At 47.4% G+C, this 19,272-nt stretch overlaps 1 long non-coding RNA gene across 1 annotated transcript in view; it reads left to right on the forward strand.

Annotated features, from left to right (window-relative positions):
• The window catches only part of LOC110352740 (uncharacterized), a 36,207-nt gene extending 22,129 nt beyond the window's left edge, over positions 1–14,078 (forward strand). Inside the window, exon 4 of the long non-coding RNA XR_011804878.1 lies at positions 10,405–14,078. This is a non-coding gene — a long non-coding RNA (uncharacterized lncRNA). The remainder of the gene's footprint in view (positions 1–10,404) is intronic.
• Positions 14,079–19,272: the final 5,194 nt, after the last annotated feature.

The following is a 19,272-nucleotide window of genomic DNA, read 5'->3' on the forward strand; positions in this document are numbered from 1 at the left end:
ATGATTGCATCGCTTTTGGATTCAATGACCCTACTAAAACTACTGAAGTGCCAAGAATAATCAGGGTCAATGGGAGGACTGGTTAAAACCCCTTTGGGTAGCAAAACAGCAGTAGATAGGGAAAGCTCCTGACCATGTCGGGTATGTGTGGGAAGGGCTGGAGATAGTGAGTTTGGTGAGCGAGGGCAGATGCAGAGGCTGGGATTTGGGGTTGAAAACATTTGTCCAGATGCAGCAGAGAGATCTGAGCTCTTTTGAGCACTGAGCTTGCTAAAGTGGCCCCTTTGGGTGCCCAAGCAAGGAAAACTGCTGATTTTTTTTCCTTTCTTTCATTAGAAAAAACAGTTTTCTGTAACTAGATTATTTATATATAAACAGGCCTGCTCTTAACATTGAATGCAGGTCGTGGAGTATTCTCCCATGCAATGTGGTCATGCGAAGTCCCACCCATTGACTCACTCTTTGGGCCAAAGAGGTAACCTTAGTCTGGCTATTCGAGGCTGTGTGTGCAACGCACCACAGCTCAGCAAACATTCAAGACCAGGCTGTGCTCCAAAAAGCTCCTAATCCAAGGAGGAACTTGCAGCAAGAAATAATGAACTCTCGCCTGAGGGCTGGGGGTAAAAGCCAGAGCTGCGCGGTGCGAAGCTGAAGGGTGTTGGGACTTAGGAATCCAGCTCAGCTGCGGATGGAGCCAGCTGTGAAATACCATTGCCAATCAATCTTCCGGGCTGCACATGTTGCAAGACATCCCCTTTCACTTCCCAGAAGCTGTTTAGACCCAAGGGGTAGGGTCGGGCCCAGCATTAAGGGACATAGCTGTGATTTCTCGCTGGAGCACAATTTCCTCCCGTCCCACACGGAAATATCTCCAGCAGTGAAGAGCCTTCTCAGCCACCAAGCCACAGGGATAAAAGAAATCTTGCCACATACCCTGGGAGGCCTTAATGGGTGAGGGCCCCTCTGCAGCTGAAACGTGCTTGGGTGCACTCACAGGAGGCCTGTGTGGGCTTGCTGTTGGCGCCAGTTGTGTTCCCATTGCTGTCACGATGGCCACAGCTCAGATCCGCTGGCCACTTGTGCTCCTCCAGACAAGGTCATCCGTGGGAAATGCACTACCACCAACGAAGCTTGGATGTCCCCTCATCTCAAAGCATGTGTGCTCATGACAAGCTCCTCTTTGGATCGGAAGTAAATTTCTTCAGCTTCTCTATATGTCCCTCTGATTTGCAGTTTGAGGATTGCACCCAAATATTTGAGGCAGGGACACCAAAGCCAACAGGATCCCAAAGGGCCCAGGACCCTTGCTGGCAGAGCAAACCTTCCACCCTGGGGACACTTAGGACTCATCCAGTGACCCTGGACCTTATCTACAAAGGCACAACAGATGGGTTGTTAGCTCAGGATTTGCAAAGCATCATGCAGGGCAGCAGGAGATCCCACTGCTCCTATACCCAGAGCCTTGGTGGCTTCTGCAAATCCGTCCCATTCAGTTACAGCACTCAATTCCCAGCCTCTCTGCTTGCTCACAATTATTTATTGTGTTGGGTTTGTTTTGTGTTTTCCAGACAAAACAGGAAACAGTTTTGTCTGAGTTTCCTTGCTTTGAATACCGGTGAAGTGTGTGTGTCTATGGCTGCATGCGAGGGAAATGAGGTACATCTCATAATACTGAAACCAAATCCAAGTTTCCCACAGTCAAAGCCTACTAAAAATGCAATTTCTGTCCAGCAATGAGAAGACCTTGAAGACAGTGTGTGTGCCATGAATCAGAGCAGATTTACCTCACTGCAAGCTTCCCAACACAGGTCTGTAGAAGACAGCTCAAGGTGCTCCCAGCCAGGGAGCCACCAGCAGCACTGAGGTACTGAGGTTTAATGCATTACCAGCAGGAAGGTGGCTTCAGCAAATACATTTAATCCTGCAATTGCCCAGGGCTAGAGAGGAGCACCGAGGCAGTGCCTGCATTGCAGCTGACCGACAGCGGTTTGCCCAGCTGCTCAATGGCCCTTGAGTTTTTCCCCATTGCTGCCACTGGAACTGCATTTCAGGGCATCTCTGCTGCCAAATCAATTTGCATTGCTCAGGTGCACAGCACTGCAGCAATTCATAGCAGGGAGACCAGAACCAGGCCTCCATGCACCAAGGGCTAAAGGTTTGATAACCCAAACCCTAGCATTGCCATGATAGCTTTTTTCTTCCTGAGGCTCCTAAGTATTATTGCTCTTATTATTTTAATTGACCTCTGAGAAAACAGCAGTGTCAAAACAGGAGCTCAGATTACCGAAGTTATTATCCTGTTGTGTACAATGAGTGATTATTTTATATATATATATATATAAACTCTTTATTTTGCAAAGGCAGCAGTTCAATAAATAATTAATGTTTCTTAATCCTGTAGCTATTTCTCTCGCTGTAAAAAATTAATTGGTTTTCCATCATCTGTTTCCCTCTAACCTGGAGGTATCTGGCAAAGCATTCATGCCCCTGCTTAAACATGCTCCTTGTAATCTTTGTCATGCCCATGGTACAGAATCTGGGGGATAAACAAACTAATCAGAGATATTAGAGGCACCTCCAGGAAGATTTAGTCATCGCAACACTTTGCGCTTATGCAGCATCCATCTGTCTGGGAATAATTAAGCCTCTCAACCCCTGATGAGGTAAATGCTGTGCTCATTGGTGTGCAGACTGGTAAACAGAGTCACAGAGAGGTTACACGGTTTGCCCCAGACCACACAGTAAGTCAATGGCACTGCCAAAAAGGGAAGATTTCCCCAATTTCTGTGTCACTATGAGGCCACATCACCTCTGAGACGTGCTGAAAACTCAGGGGCGAATGTGAAGGGGCTGCAGTTTGTCCACCAGCTCCAGGAAGCACCTGGTGTTAACAGTATTAACACTTAACATCTTGGAAACACCACATGTGGACATAGGCGAAAGGCAGAATGGCTCTTAGGTTGCAAATGCTTTTACACCCCCAAGTGACAAAAAGTAGCTGAATTATGGAAAGGGGGACTAACTCACAGTTCCTGGCAAGCCCGTACTGGATTAAATGCTTACTTCTGCTCTGTCTGCTGGTCATACACAGACAACCTGGCCTACAACCTGCCTTCTCTTCAGTGGGGATACAGCCAGGGATGGAGGCTCAGTTGCAAACACCACAGCAAAACACCCTCTCCAGGTCTACTAAGTCCATACTGGGGTTGTTACATCCACTAATCACCCCCACAAGCCCCATTTGCCACCTGGGGCTTAACTGCTTCACATGTGCAGCCTGTTGCTGCTTAATCCCCTGCCTCTTAAGCCCTGGCCTGCCTCACAGCAATCTCTGGCACTGCCACATCCACCACCAGCAGGGAACAGCAGCAAGAAGGTAATTTTTACGAACAACAGGCACATTTAAGACAAAAGTTTAGAGAAAAAGTTATTTCGCAGGAGGGAAATAGGACTTGCTCTCACTGCCTGACAATTTCTTTCAATGCTCCAGGGCTGCCCTCAATCTCAGTCTGTTCCCCAAAGCATCTCTGGTCCCTGCTCTTCTTCCGTAAATGCTATCATCCTTCTGATCTGCTGTATCTTCTGACTTTCACCCCTTTGGCCTCAAACTTTGCAGGCTGATGAGGGAAATGAGAAGCCCTTAAAGCTTCTCAGCTGCTTCCCTAACAACCTTCAAGCATTTGCTGAAGGGTGGCTTTGAGACATTCAGTTTTCTCACAGCTTATTTCTTCTCTACAAAGCTTCTCGGCTGCTGGCAGATGCAGTTCACCAGGAGAGCACACGGCATTCATAAATCCTCCCTGAGCACTCCTGCACTGCAAAATGCAGAGCAAAGCTCTGCCTGAAGCTCCTGCCTTCCCCTTGAGTGCATCCTCGCAGGTCGTGAGGCCGGCGTGATGTAGCAATGAGCTACTGCCCCCATTTAGCAGGGAAAAACGTGGAACTGCAGAGAGAGAAACAGTAACTGCCAGTGAGCTGAGAAATGTGACTTTTGTACCAAATAGTTGATGTCCTGGCTGTTTTCCATGGACTGCGGAGAGCTATGCTTTTGGGTCTGGTGGCTCTCATGTCTTAGTCACTGTTGTTGGCTGAAATGGCCATTGCTGCTGTCATTTCAGCAGTGTCATGGAGCTAAAAAGCAGCATGAAAGATGCTATTTCAGGCTCCTGTGGTCTTGCATTAACCATTGCTCTTGCTCCCATCTCTCATGGGAGAGCAGGGAGAGATGCTACATGCACGGGCTGGGGACAGGAGCTTGCTTTACTGCCTGGGGGCCTCTCAATCACTGTTCATGTACAGAGTGAGCCTGAAAGAGTTAACTGATGGGAAATGAGAGCCAGTTCAGCCTAGGGGAGCTAGCAAGTACAAGCACTTTCCTAATATGAAGCTTTGTTTAATTACGTCTGATGAAGGCTTCGGTGGGAGCCATCACTGCCATTGCATTTTCTGGAGCAAATTCCTTCCCTTTGATTTGTAATCTGCTAACATCCCTACCGGCCAATCTTGTACAAACAGCCCTACAGGCTGTAAAATCAAATGGAAAATGTGGGCTCACATGGCACAGCTAGAGTCTGAGCTGGAAGGGTGTGACAGGGGAGGCCGGGAGGTTAGAAGGTAAAGATTCATGCTTGAAACTATCTCCACACATGTCCAGACTGAGCTCTCACAGATGTCTAGAGATCAGGTCCCAGCACCCTGAAGCAGCTTGCCAGATTCTTGTCACAAATTCATAGAATCGTGGAATAGCTTGGATAGGAAAGGATAAAGGCAATCAAGTTCCAGAGCCCTGCCATGGGCAGCGACACCTCCAGCTAGGTCAGGTTGCCCAGGGCCCCATCCAACCTGGCCTTGAACAACTCCAGAAATGGGGCATCCACAGCTTCTCTGGGCAACCTATAAATGGGGGTGTAAAATTCAGCTGGACGCTCCCCGTGTCCCCAAGCCCCATGGGGACACTGTACTGCAAGCACGGTTTCCTCTTGAGAGATCTCTGGAATGCTGAATAGGGAGGGGCTGAGGCTGGTGCACAGCCCATACGTGATGGCAGTAGCACCTATCACGTGGGATGAGCTTGGGCACAGTCCTCATCCTCTATCAGGAATGTGTTAGGGAGATGCATGCCCTAAAAGAACACGTACACAGTTCTGAAGTGTATACAAAGTTCTGAAAGAAAACATACACAGATGTTTAAAAAAAGTCTTTAAGTACATCAACCTCCATCCCCTCTGGTGTAGATAGCTTTGAAACCAGTGTGCAGTAACTGGTTAATACAGGCAAACGATTTTACAGTCAGAAGCGAATGTAATGATTGCCTAGGCCAGCTTCTTGCTAAATCCAGTCCAGAAAAGAATAGATATTAGTTCCTATATCAAGCCATTACCATTGGGTTCATTTATAATACCACATTTGAAGAGAAGCCTTGTCTGGAAAATACGCAGAAAAAGCCTCGTTCTACATGAACTCTTGATCCAGTGGTTAATTACTTTATCTATTATCACTTACATCTTACTGCTAGTCCCACTTCGCTCTGTGTCCTCAAGAGACTCAGATCATGATCCTGCACTATGTAACCTACAGAGATGGCAGCATTTCCCGGTAGGAGCCAAGAGATCACAGCATCATTCCCCATGGGAAAAAAGGTCTAGGAAACCTCACTGAGACACAGACTGCATAGAATCATCCCAGATATATTTATATATTAAAAAGTAACAGAAATGACATATGATAGTATAAATAACTACATTTACTCATTAGTCATACTTCGCCTTTGGAATTTTCTTCTTTTATTGCTGTTTTACAGTAGTAGCAGTAGCAGTTATAGTAGGAGCAGTAATACTACAGAGCATCTATCTAATTACACTCCAGTTTATTTATCACCCTTCCTCATGGCTCCATTCTAATGAGGTCTTCAAGTTGTTACTGCTGATGAAGAACTGGCTTTAGAGGTGTTATCTGCTTCTCACCTGAATAAAAGCCATTCCAGGCAGAGACCAGAGAGGGCCCTTGAAAGGGAGGTGTACAGCCTCTCTCTGAATTGCACACAAAACAATCTGGATTGTGAAATGCCTTTTGGAAAGGCATATTAAAAAAATTAAACAGCCACGGGGCACCCAGGTTGGTGGATGGGTTCCAGAAACATTAGGTCATACATTAATTTTTTTTTCCTCTCTCCCAAAATACTCTCCGGCACTTTTCCAGCAATTATCAAAAGTCACTTTTTATAGAGAGGGTGTCTTCTACAGCACAGCTCTCCAGATTCTCTTCCATTGGCTTTGTTCTCCTCTGATTTCAAAGCTTTTCTTTCTTTATTTATTTTACATTAAGGTGGAATGTCTCTAAAGGCAGGAAATCAGTTTTCCCTCCAGATCACCCGAGCTTAAACCAAAATGAACACCCCTAAGGTTTGTACGTTACTACCTGAACAAATTGTCGTCCCTGGGAGCAGGGCACAGACCTTGCTCTGCTTGCTTGGCTTGTACTGTGGCCTCTGCCACTTAGGGCTTGTTTTCTGTTGACATCCTACAGGCTAAATAGCAAGTGGGGAAGAACCTCCTCCTTCTCATCTAAATAATTATTCCCCTGGAAAAACACAGACACAATTAACAGTCATTGTGATGCATTACTACACTGAACAAAAATCTATTACAGATGCAGAGCAATGGCATTGCCTTCAGCCCAGAGAGCGTTGCTGAATGCTGCCTGGCCTGGGAGCCAGTCATGCTGTGCTTTAACATCTGCCTCTAGTCTGGAAATGGAGGGAGGCAAAGCGGCTTAGCAAGGACTGTTGGAATCGGTGGCAGAATTTGGGGGAAAATCACCAATAACAGGGTGGCTGAAGAGCTCAGGCAGCAGGGTCTGCACTGGGGTAGCACAGCAGGCTCGGTGGTCTTCTCCTGGTGCATGGGAGCAATTCTGTGCAGCAGTCCCACCTTCGGGTTGTTCATAAAGCATCATGTCCCTGGAGGTGTGATGCAGATGGCAGGGTGACCTCATTCATCCCCAACACGGAACGAAGTTTATAGACCAAACTGTCGCTGTGTGTCTGCTACTTACATAGTTTGGTTTCAGAACTTCTGAAGTCAACTAAAGAGCGGGGGGCAAAGTCTTGTGCACAGTCTTAATCCAAGCTTTTACTTCTAAGCAGTACTCCTGCTGAGTTTTCTTTAAGGACTGATTATAAGAAAGAGGAGGATTGCTCTTACAATATCTGCCATTGACTCTAGTGCTGCAAGATCTGCAGACTGGCTAAATACATGTCTAACTATAAACATCCACTTCAACCCCGATATTGACAGTGTTGTACCCAAATGTTTTCTAGGAAGTCTGGCAATGACAGAAAGCAGAGATAGAGAGCAACCTTGAATCACCTTCTAACCTACCTGTGCCCTCAATGCAAAGGCAGAGACAACTCTATCTAATCCATGTTTGATACTTGTCTTTCCTATTCCTAAATGGCTCAAATTCCTTATTTCCGTAAGGAATGTATTCTGCTTTTTTAATTATGTTTAGATATTTCCTAAGGGTCAGCCTGATCCCCTTCACTACAATTCAACTACGCTCCTTACTCATCCTATTGAGACTGAAGAGAAGCTATTTCGCTGCCTCACTTTAATATTTTGCTTGGCTTTTACCTTTCTCTCTCTCTCTCTCTCTCTCCAAGCTCCCTTTTCTCAAATGAACAACCCCGTCTTACTCGGTTTTCCCTCAGATGTCAAGTTTTCTAGGCTGCTCATCAATCCTGCTGCTTATTGTTGCATAAAGCAGATGGATGATTGTTCTCAATCCACAAATTGAAATTCTTTTAAATCTAAGTAGATAATTAAAGCTTGTTGGATCAATAGCCCGCGATGATCTAATATATTGACTATAGATAGCTATCTGAGCAGTAATGGGTTAGTCATCAATGCATAAATATAAGGGCAATCTCTTGTGGCCAGAGTCAACCTGTGCTTACAACACCCACATCCAGGACAGCTACACACGTAATCTGGGCTCCTGCTGACTCTGCAAGCACTTGCCTGATGATGGGGGCTGAATCAAACCCAAGCAAACCCCCATTACTCTCCTTAGCTTTGACTACAGACCAAATATGAATTATGCATTTATATCATCCATCACAGAAGACTGTCATAGGGGGGTGAGACAAAAGCTGTAGATTCTCACATTTTGTATATAAGACTATGCCTCTCCCTTAGCAGGGCATTAAAAAGTTTTTTTCCCCTCACCGTGCAACTGCTGTTGCCTAAAATAACTGAGGTGGCCGGAATTACTGCCTCTCTCTCTGATGCCTACAAAGAGAGCCTAAACCTTGAGGCTGAGCAGGGTAGGATGAATCTGGGTACCTCTGGGTGCGGTGGGATTTGGGTATGCTTTCACACCTCCAAATGTCCCTGCTACTTCCATCTTTAGTCCAGGCTACATTACCCGTCAAGCACCTTTCCACAAGAGCTGTGTTGCATATTTAAAACATCAAATCCAGGAGCTTACAAGCCATAGGGTATCTTCTGCCACCTTAAGTAGGCGGTGAGACATGGGAATCTGAACACGACCCAAATAGCCTGAGATATATCTTATACCATGATGTGGATTTAAAAGAAAGAAAATATATATATATATATTAGCACACAAAATATTAAGTCATTCATATTTTCTGCAATTAATTTATCTGTCATCAATGGACTCATAAACTATTTGACTCTATGACAGCTTGGAAAGAGAAGATGCCAACTTTTCCTGCAGGTGTGCATCTGGTTGGGAAGACATCAGCAATTGTACGTGCAGGGAGGGAGGATGATAGGAGGGAGACAGAGGGGTTGTGAAATAAGATGGGAATGAAAGTGTTGGCAAAAATGCTGGCTAGCTGCATTTGTCCTCCTAAAAGATGGGAAGAAAGGTTTGAGAAGCCCTTGGTTTCCAACAGCCTTCCCAAAAGTAGGTTGAGGGCCCCTTAATGCACAGTTTTATTGATCTGGCTTCAGGCAACGAACCCATAAAAAGAGGCCAGGACACTATAGAAATGGTTTAGCACATTTCCCATATTCAGTGTGATACTTAAAATATGTATTTAGCACCAGAGATCTGGTACTTACATGCCAGTGTGAGCATAAATCCTCCTGATTTCACGAGGAGGTAGTTTCCTTCATGTTTTTTTTTGCGTATCTGCTCTTCAGAGCTTCTTCCTTGGCACTTATGTGTGTACCTCCACACTGAGCCTATTTAATGGCCATGAACAAAAAGGCATTGGGGCTTGGGAGATTTGGAAAATGACGCAAGTGAACACAGATTTGATGATTCCTGGTAACGATCAGGTGGTGGTGAAGATGGGTGTTACAAAAACCAGGCAGAGTTATGAGTGAGCACCCCATCTCCCACCAGGCTCGGCACAGAAGAAATAACACCAGGATGTCACTAGGTTAGCATATCTCGGGGGTTTTCTCTGGACTGAGGCACCATGGCTTGGAGGAGACATGGAGAGACCTGAGCATCACTTGGGGCTCTGGGAACTGCCCCCCACTAACCCTTTTGGGTTCATTAACACGATGAATCTCTGGGTGGGGAAGTCACAAAGCAGCAGCACTGGCAAGGGAAATGTCCCAAAACAGGGCTTGGGGCTGGTTTTAAACACAGCATTTTGTGTTCGCCTAACACGCACCTCTCTGGAGCATCCAGTATTTCACCCTTGATTTCTTTTTTTAAATAAACTGGTGCCAGCTAATGTTGATCCCCGAGAGACTGAGATAAGTTTGCATTCAGATGGTATAAAGGTTTTCTCCTCTCTCCTTGTACAAAAATAAATAAATAAATAAATAAATAAATAAATAAATAAATAAATAAAAGGTGGGTTGGGGAGGAAAAAGCAAAGCTATTACAGCCACAAAAACAAATAACCCATGTGGAAAAGTTCTGATTTGAAACCTCTGTCAAGAGGAAAAACAGGTAATGGGTCTCAAAGGCTAAAGGAAAACTAGTAGTGAGCCAGAGTCCTGGCTAGCTTTTTGCCCATCTTTTGGCAGAAAACGAAGGAGAAAGGTAAAAGTAGGGGACTACACTGTGGTTTGGGTACCAGAATGGGAAAAATCTGCAGTGACAAACCAAATAGAGGTTGGACTTATGAAATAATGAGTGTGCTTAGTTCCTGCTGAAGCCCAAGCGCAGCTGAGGATGCTGCAGGCTGCGAGCTGAGACATTTAAAGTGAATCAGTCTGCCCAACGAGCTGGCTGTACTGTGCATTCAGTATTAGATGTGTTGCTGTATTGCAGATTTGTTGCCCCCTCACACACACAAAGCTTAATTGTTATGTGTTACATGAGTTTCCATCCTTCTGGGCCAGAAAAGAGCAGGGTGTGTGGGCAGCTGGCCTCCTGCTGTGCTCAAGTTCCACCTTTGTCTGTGTTTGTTACCAGGTGCGATGCTGTCCCGGCTCTTATCGCAGCATGCGGAGACATCTAACGGCCCCGTAACACACTGCAGACAATTAATCATAGCGCACAGCATCTTGCCAGCATGCCTGAGCAGTGACCTGGAGCTGCCACCTCTGCGGAGCTCAGTCCCGCAGACAGCAATGCAAGCAAGGCGTGAGCTTCGTACCAGCCGCAGCGATGGACTCTGCAACCGGTAACTTGTCACCAGCACACCCACCTCAAAACTCAAGAAGCAAAAGTGTCCTGGGTTGCAGAGGGTTTGAGTTAAATCCCTGGTAGATGTTGCTCTGTGTCATGATTGCAGTGCTTGTATCCAGCTCATGCAACATGTGGTAGGTTAGAGGAGTGATGGAGCGATGACCACTGTGGGTGTAAAGGTGAATCCTTGATTTCGTGTGGCAAAACCCAGGTGGAATGTGTGAGCATTTCCCACTGACTGCTGAAATCTGCAGTGAAATGTTTTACTCAGCATGTTCAGCTCTAGCAGCACATCCCACCCCTGGAAAGAAATTAAATAAAAATGGGGGGAAAGGGGAAGAGCAAAAAACCAACGCAAGGAATTTTACTCCACAAATACGGAAACATCTCGAACGTGCCACTGGCATGTTGCAGCAGACAGCTTAAGCTGAGAGAAAATTCTTTGGCAGTGACATCAATTCAGCAGTAAGTAATGCATTTTCTAGGGCTGGATTTCAAGTTAAGGTCTCTTTGGTGAGTGGAATGATTGAATGGTATTTAAAAAAAAAAAAAGAAACCAACAAATGAGACTCCTTTTGTTAGGTTCTCATCTCCTCGTAATTTAAAAGTTTTGTGTTTTTTTTCCTTTTTTTACTACTTGAACTGTGTGACATGTACTGAAGTCTGCTAGGACTGCCTGGAACTTGGCCTTCTTTAGAGCTTGCCACCTAATCCCACACATCTAGAAGCTGATAATAATATATTTGGATGCTGACTAATCCAGACTTTGAAGATCTTGAGCCCGTTCATGTTCACCCCTTCCACCAACATGCTGGGACCCAGCAGAAACCACAGGCCCTCTGAATGCTGGGGAAGGGGAGCAAGAAAAGGACAATTCTGAGCTGTGCATCCTGGAGAAATATGGCCCAGAACAACCTTTTTGTCCAGTAAATCGTGAAGCTTTCAGCAGTCAGTGGTTTATAGCCTCACTAAGCCAAAACCTGCCTCTGTTTAATAACCCCTAGCGAATCTCTCCTCCAGAAATTGTTGCATTTTTTTCATTCTATAATATATATTTATATAGAAATTGCCATATTTTTATGAGGGAGTTCTCACTGCCTATGAATTTAAAACTAGCCTGGATAATGCTCTGGTGAAAAAGCAGTAAAAATAGTTCTGTACCATCAAGGGAAGGGCTTAAAAGTTTATTTTCTTGCTGAGTGACTGGAGTTAGGCAAAACCCATCCCCAAAGGTTTCATTGCTGGTGATGCAGCTGTAGGGATTGCCAAATACATACTCAACAGAAGACTAGTTTTCTAAAAATAGTGATTAGATCGTTAACTCTGTCTCTCTCTTGATCCAAATTAAGTCTGAGGACAGATCTGGAGCTGGTGTGAAGGGAGGGGGTGCTGCTGAACTTAGCACTTCCCATCAGCTCTGTCCTCTCATATTCTGTGGACCAGGACTTGGAGGAGACCTACAGTGACAAGTGCAGTGACACCACCAGATCTCCGTCTTTAAATAAGGTTTGGTTTAGGCCAGGGCACTGCTACACACTAGGGGAAAATGGGGAGAGCCTCAAATGTAGGCTATTTCGATGCAAATTCATGCATAGGATACTGTGCTTTTGTACAGTCTGCCATGCCTGGCTGCACAGGAGTGAGCAGAGTCTGCCTCTTGCTGGTAAAAGGGATTTTACCTCATGTAGCTGTTTGCAAATTAGATGTTTAATTGAAGCTGGTTGGAAATGAGATCGTTGCTGGTTGTCTTGACTGCAGCAAAGGGAGATAAAGAGGGAGGTCAAGGCAGCAGCTCATCCCTGCTCTTACAGACACATCTCTCTGGCCAGGGTGAGCTAATCCCTGGTGCTGCTCTCCAGGTTTCACTTCTCTGTGGGTGGCTGCATGTGGATGGAGCTGGTTTCGAAATGGTCTGCAGCTGGACTGATCGGGCTGTGAGGTGGTTGGTGGACTAAGGACTACACAGGGTGCTGGAGGCTCTTCTTGAGCATCTCCAGTTCCACGTGAACTTGACCTCTGAGAGATGTGAGTGCTGGCTACTGAAGTCTTCTGACCTTGCAAACAATGCCAGAAAAATGTGTAATTGTGCCTGAGTGAGAGAGGATGGTTTTGCAGAAAAAAGGGTTGTGGAGGGATGATCCAGACACAGTGCAGCATCTGTCCTTGGGGAAGGGAGGTGCACTGCTGGGATGATCTCTCCCAGACATGATCCTTCAGGTCCAGGTTGGAGCACTCCGTGGGACAAGGTGTAGAAGAAGTTTCCATAGCTGAGCTGCAACCCACTCCCGAGGCGCCTTATCTTCATCTCTAATTGTCTCTATTCACATGCAATCAAAAATAGAGGGGTTTGGGATTAGATCTGCTCTGATGTTACCCCAGGCAAAACAGTGGCTGGGCGCAATGTTTATTTTGGGTCTTTATGCCCTGGCAGAGGAAGAGGTTGCAATGTAAAGTGGGTGCAATGTAAAGCACGTCACAGTTTCATGTCGTGGCTGAGCTTTGCTTGATGAGTGCAGAAACCAAGGCACTACAGATGAAGTCTCCTGTCTTGCCTCCCTGCCTTGCTGGTGACCACTACAAATTTAAAGTCCAATAAAATTAAACACTGGGGAAAAAAAGTTACAATAACACTGCCAGGATTAGACCAAAAGAAAACACGTGCCAGAGGAAAACCCCATTTAGAAATCAACCGCCACTAAATAATTCATCTCTTTCCCACAGACCCCATTGTCCTGCCTCGTGCTCCAGTGACTTCACCATTTTGGTTTATAGCATCGTTTGGAAAAAAAGGGGGTGGGGGGAGAAACGTTGCTTAAAAAGTAAGTCAAAGGCTCCAACATGTGTTCTTGGCGGGCTGAATTCAAGATGAGGGTTTTAGACTTCCCGTGGGAGCTCCCTTTCACAGCTCTCCCCTAATCCTCTGGAAATCGCCTGTTCCCTACAGCTGTCGGTGCGCCAGATAAACTATTTGTTCAATTATTCTTGGCTGAGATGGCGCGGGCTGCCTCAAAGCTGCCGGCCCCATCGCTCGGCCCACTTCAATTGCCTTTGGAGGAGCCTGAGCCCGTTTGAAGGCCACCGTCCTCCTCGCAAGACTGTCCCTGCTCCCGCCCCCGCGTCCTTTTTATCTCGCCACGACACCCCCAGGGCAGCCAGCGATGCTCCCGCAGGGGCAGGCAGGGAGGGCGGCTCCGGTGTCGGAGCGCCTGGGCGAGAAAATAATTACAAATGAAAGAGAGATTAGCAGAAGCTGTTGCGACAAATGCTCCCGAAATGGTTTCTGGAGTGCCGGCGGTGGCTTCTAACGGGAGAAGTCAGCTGCAGCTGCCATCCCTATGGCAATGCAGAGAAACACGGGCGCTGCTGGGACCCCGGCATGAAAGCCTGAGACCCGACAAACCATGGCTCAGGGGACAAGATGACGGACCGGGGCAGCTTCACGTCATGCAAATGGACTGGTAATTAACGCAATTTTTTTTTCACATTTGTCTCTCTCCCTTCCGCCTCCATCCCCCAGGCTCGGCTTTTGCAGAAAGATTCAAACCCATCTAATAAATGGCTTGCAGCTGCTGAAAGATGGCTCTTGCCTGGTGCTGGGAATTGTTCCAGGTTCACCTTGCGAGGGGTCCAAGCCTCTCCAAGACAGGCGCACAATCTACCTATGATTTTTCATGGCTCTGTGTAGGGCTTGTATCGGTTTGTCAAAACTCACCCCATTTAATCAACAGATCAGGACAATACACCACCAATATCTGGAGATGTTAGTTGTACGGGACATGCAGGGATGGTCTTTGATGGTCTTTACATGAGATTGTATATAGTTGATTCTTCATGGAGAGAGCTCCTGGCAAGTCATTCTTCCTGTGAACAAGGCTAAAAGTATCCTGTATATCTCCCCAAGCATGGCTTGGCCCAGCCAGGTGGGTATATCTGATGGAGTCATGATGTGAAATGGGTGGGCATAGCTTGCACTGCAAGAGAGCGGGTGATGAAATAGCACTTTCCTCATCCACGTGATGGTAGAGGAGCTGCCTCAGCCCTCCTGTGGAACCCCAAAAGAGAAAATAGAAACTCTCTGCCTGTGCCTGCTTCTTTGCAGAGACGAGGTGAGTAATAAATGAGAGCTGTCAAAAGTGTCAATTCCCAACTTTGATCAGCATGCCATTTATATATATATATATATATATATTTATTTATTTATTTATTTTTATTTATTGTGTTTTCCCAAAGAAATACAAGTTCAGGACTAACTGTAGTGCCTAGTACTTCTGGAAAAGGGAGGGAGGTGTTATTTGGGGAGCAGCACACAGCCAAGTGGGCCTGCTATACACCAGGCTGTTTGTTACCTGCCTCCTGGGGGGGTTGACTCAGGGAGCCCCTGAAGGCAGAGACAGTGGGGCTTCATAAGGGGACAGGAAAGTCATTGAGGTGGATGCACTGCTGGTAATTGCTGGAAATCTAAATGTGGGAAATGGGCTGGCAGCATGCTTTGGTGGCTTGCAGGGAAATGACACAAAATAAAGCAGAGAGAAGAGTCACCCCAGCTGAGCATCCCTTTCTTGTTCTTGTTGGTAATTTGGAGCCTTGCAGCTCAGGCAAAACCCTGTGAGTGAGGAATTGGGAGCAAAGGGTCCTTTTCACCAGCAGAAAGCAGGTCCCTAAGCTTTGATACAGCCTCTTCACCAGGCTCCGAAACAGGGGACCATCGGGTTGGAGAGCAATCCTGCCTGTCTGCAGGCAGAGCAGGATCAGAGGGCAAGCAGGAGACCAAGATGAAGACAGCATCCTTGTCTTCTGCTGGCCATCCAGCGTGGCACCTCATGCTGACCAAAGGGAATTAAGGGTTGCGTTTTGCTTAGGGCTGATGAACACCGATAACATTTTATCACCAGCCCTAACGCCACAGGCAGCAGGAAGAGTCTTGTCTTTTGGCCTGGAGGGATGTGCAAGCCCTTCCTTGACGTTGCATCAAGGCACGGTCAAAGCCTGCTCATTCCACAGGGTTAGGAGATGTTAGCATTGCCCTTTCCCTCCTCTATTTCCAAAGGTGAGCAGGACATGCAGCCTCACCATGTCTTCAGCCCCGTGCCTTGCACTAAGCACCGCAAGTCCCTTGGCCCAACCACGGCCCCCTGTCACCCCCTACCCACCACCCCCAGCTCCCTTCCAGCTGTTCCCCGTGTCCCCCCAGGCCCCACAGATGGCTCTGGAAGCCCCGCGTCAAAACACCATTAACATGGCATCTCCCTGCTGTCCATCCCTGGCCCCCTGCCCCAGCCGAAGCGGCGAGGACAGGCCGGCGCTGCGGCATCCCGCCTGGCACTTTGATGCGCTCGCTGGGGACAGCTGGGCCGTGCCACAATCCCCTCGGCCCTTTGGGCTAAGCCAGCGTTTTAAAATAGTCTTGTGTGTGTCCCCCTGGCCCGACGGTGACAACTGCACAATTATTTTAGATGCTGTTTACAGACTTGTGGAGTAACCGGAGCCTGCGGGCGGTGTGGAGGAATGGGAGGTGGTGGGCAAATGGGGCTGGGGGTGAGGGGGGGCAGACCTGAGCGGGTTTCAGCCTAATTAGCAGCCCCCTTGGTTCTCACAGGGGCAGCTGAGGGTGGTGGAAAACTCGTTAATGCATGCCAAAGTAGCAGCACTGAAGGTTTTTATTCACCTTGTCTGTTGAGCTGATCTGTGTCTTAGCCCTTAACTTTCAAAAAAAATTGATCTTTTTTTTTTTTTTTTTTTTTTTTTTTTTTTTTTTTTTTTTTTTTCCGTTTTAGAACAAAATTACAGTTCCACACCACCCTAAAGTCATCCTTGGTAAAACTGTGCATAACCCAGAGTCTGCAAGCAGGGACTGACTGTTCACTATCTCCCATCCAAAAAAAATAGGTGATATGATCTGAGATTCACCGTTAGGCAAGTTCAGACCCCAAAAGGGAGTTTGGCATTTGCAGGAGGCAATTTGAGTGCCTTCCCATTGATTTTGGGGCTGAGCAACAGCCCAGGGCACCTCCTCGCTGGAGCATTGCTGTGCTGTGCTCCAGAGATGGACTGGGACTGGATGGGGACGAACACTGCTCGGTGCTCCCCTTGTGCCTCAGTTTCCCCATCAGTAAAACTGGGGAGCACTGTTCCCAAATTTCCAGGCTGGCTCCAAGTGCCTGTGACAAAGGGACACGAGGAGCTTCCCGGGGGCGTGGGGCCGGCTCCGCGGGTGGAAACACAACGGGGATGTGGCCCCCAGTCCCTCCCCAGCACCCTCGCAGTCCTGAGCATCCCTGCGCGGCTGCGAGGCGATCTGCGGGCCCTCAGCACCACCTAGCGTCCCCAAATGGTGCCGAGGGTCCGTGGCCCCAAAGCAGCCCCTGGGCACGGCTCTGGGGGGCTGCCTGGGATGTATTGCCATCGCCCAGGGTCCCTAAGGGGGAGGTTTTGTTCTTGTCCCCCCACGCTCTGGGTACGGGTTTGGGTAAGATGCAATTTTGGGGATTGAGCAGAGTGCTGAAAATTGGCAGACATTATAAATATTTGCTCAGGACTGCTGGGGAGGAGGAAAACAGCAGGCAAAGAACTGTAGCCCGTGATAAATATTGGGAAGAAGCGAAAGTAAACATCGGTATTAACAATGACACTTCCCAAATTTAATTAAAAACAATGAAGAGCTCGGTGTTAAAGTGCCAAAGCGACGTGCTGGTGCTCCCTGTCCTTTCAGATGAAACTGAGAATGCTGCCAGTCCCTCGCAGCTGCAGCTCCCGAAGGACTTCCCCATCAGCCAGCACCGTTTGGGCCAGCCCCAGGTGTTCAGCATCAACAGAACCCCGAGCAAATGCCGCTTTTCCCACTTTTTACCGCTTTTTCTACGTGATCAGGGAGGTGACATTCCTCCCTCCGCCACCGAGGTGTGCCCTTGCTCCATTCACTGCTGAATGGCAGCTCGACGGTGGGGGGGGGGGGGGGGGGAACAAAGCCCTCTGGGAGGTTTTATTTTATTTTATTTTATTTTATTTTATTTTATTTTATTTTATTTTATTTTATTTTATTTTATTTTATTTTATTTTATTTTATTTTATTTTATTTTATTTTATTATTTTAATTTTTGCTGTGCCCTTCCTCAGCCTGCACCATCTCCCCTGAGCCCTCTAAAAGAGCCTGTAAAACAAATAAAATTACAAGGTATTTTGCCAAGAAGTGCTGCCACTGTGCCAAGCACAACCTGTGCAGATGGAACATGGGGCAGCTCTTAGGGCTGTGACATTGGATTTTGCCCTGAGGATCACAGGGTGGCCGTGGCGGTGACACAGCCCCAGGGTGTCTGGGGTAGGGTTGGACTGAACCCCCCCATGCTGCTGCTGCTCCTGGCTGGCAGGTCTGGAGGTGCTTTTGCCCAGCATCTCTTCACTCCCCTGCTTTTTTTTGCTCTATGTCAGCTGTCAGTTATTTTTTTGCTTGTCCAATGTTAAAATTTCCCATGGAGTTTTGCCTGCTCTGTGCTCCCTTCTCCATGCTATCTCTTACGCCTCCATCACCTCTCTCTGTATTTCCCTTTGTGCTGTCTCTCTCTCTTTTCTTGCTCTCCACCTTCACTTTCTCTTATATTTGTCTGACCACTCTATTGTATTTCTAGTGATTTTGCTGTCCCTTATTAATTGCTTAGCATTTTCCAAGCACTCTGCAGTGCCGGCATCCAGCTGGGACGGATGCAGCTGGAATCCCACCGTGGCTGAGCTCTCCCCACTTTTATTTAATCCCAGTCCCTTCTTGCCTGTATTTACCTGGAAAGGGGCTTATACCTGTTTAGGGTGGGGGCAGTTATAGGAACCTTTGGGGGTTGCTTCACTTGCATCAATTTTCTTGGACAAGTTCTGCCCCAAAGCAGTCCCTTCTCAGCATGTTTTCACTCTGGCCGTGCACAGATCCTGTTCGCTGTCCACAGCTGCGCTTTGGCGTGCCTTTGTGGGCTGGCCTTGGGAAGCTGCTGCAGATGTGCTGTCTCGGATTTATTCATTCTCTCCTTTTGCCATCTGGCAAACTCCTTCCTAGACATCTTTGCGAGGGAACAGGGTGTTTGTCAGAACCAGGTCACGTTTCACACACAGCCCAAGGAGTCCCTTGCCATCTCTTTCGATAACTCCCAGCCTGCACCTCCTTGGGGCACTTTCCACTCCCCAAATTTCACACCCTGCCTGGGGACTGGAGCCACCCGAGGTGAGGTGTAAATTGTGCTCATGGCAGCTTGGAGGCAGCCGCAGGACTTTGGCATCCCTGCAAAACCGTGCGTGGGCTCAGCACATGAATGGCTCCGAGCTCTGGAGTTTTGAGCAGGAGACGAAACATTGCTTATTCCTTAAAGTTATCCATCAGCCTGCTTTCACTGCTGCCCAGAATTTCAAATCCAAAGCTGTCCACCCCTCGCCACGACGTGTGAAATATTGTTCTCGGGTTGTGATGATCAATTTTGGGATTGCTGCTGCAGTACTGGCTTATCCTGCACTGCAGCAGCAGCAAAGAGATTTCCAGACCCTTCCTGCCTGGTGCATAACTCCGCGATCGGCTCGGGGAGAGAAAAACACTTCAAGTAAATGAACTTCTACCAGAGGCAAGATGCCTGAATGAGAACAGTGACTTTGGAGTATCATTTTCCTCCTCAATTTTAA

The sequence above is a fragment of the Anas platyrhynchos genome, chromosome 25 (assembly GCF_047663525.1).
Source record: "Anas platyrhynchos isolate ZD024472 breed Pekin duck chromosome 25, IASCAAS_PekinDuck_T2T, whole genome shotgun sequence".
Lineage (NCBI taxonomy): Eukaryota > Metazoa > Chordata > Aves > Anseriformes > Anatidae > Anas > Anas platyrhynchos.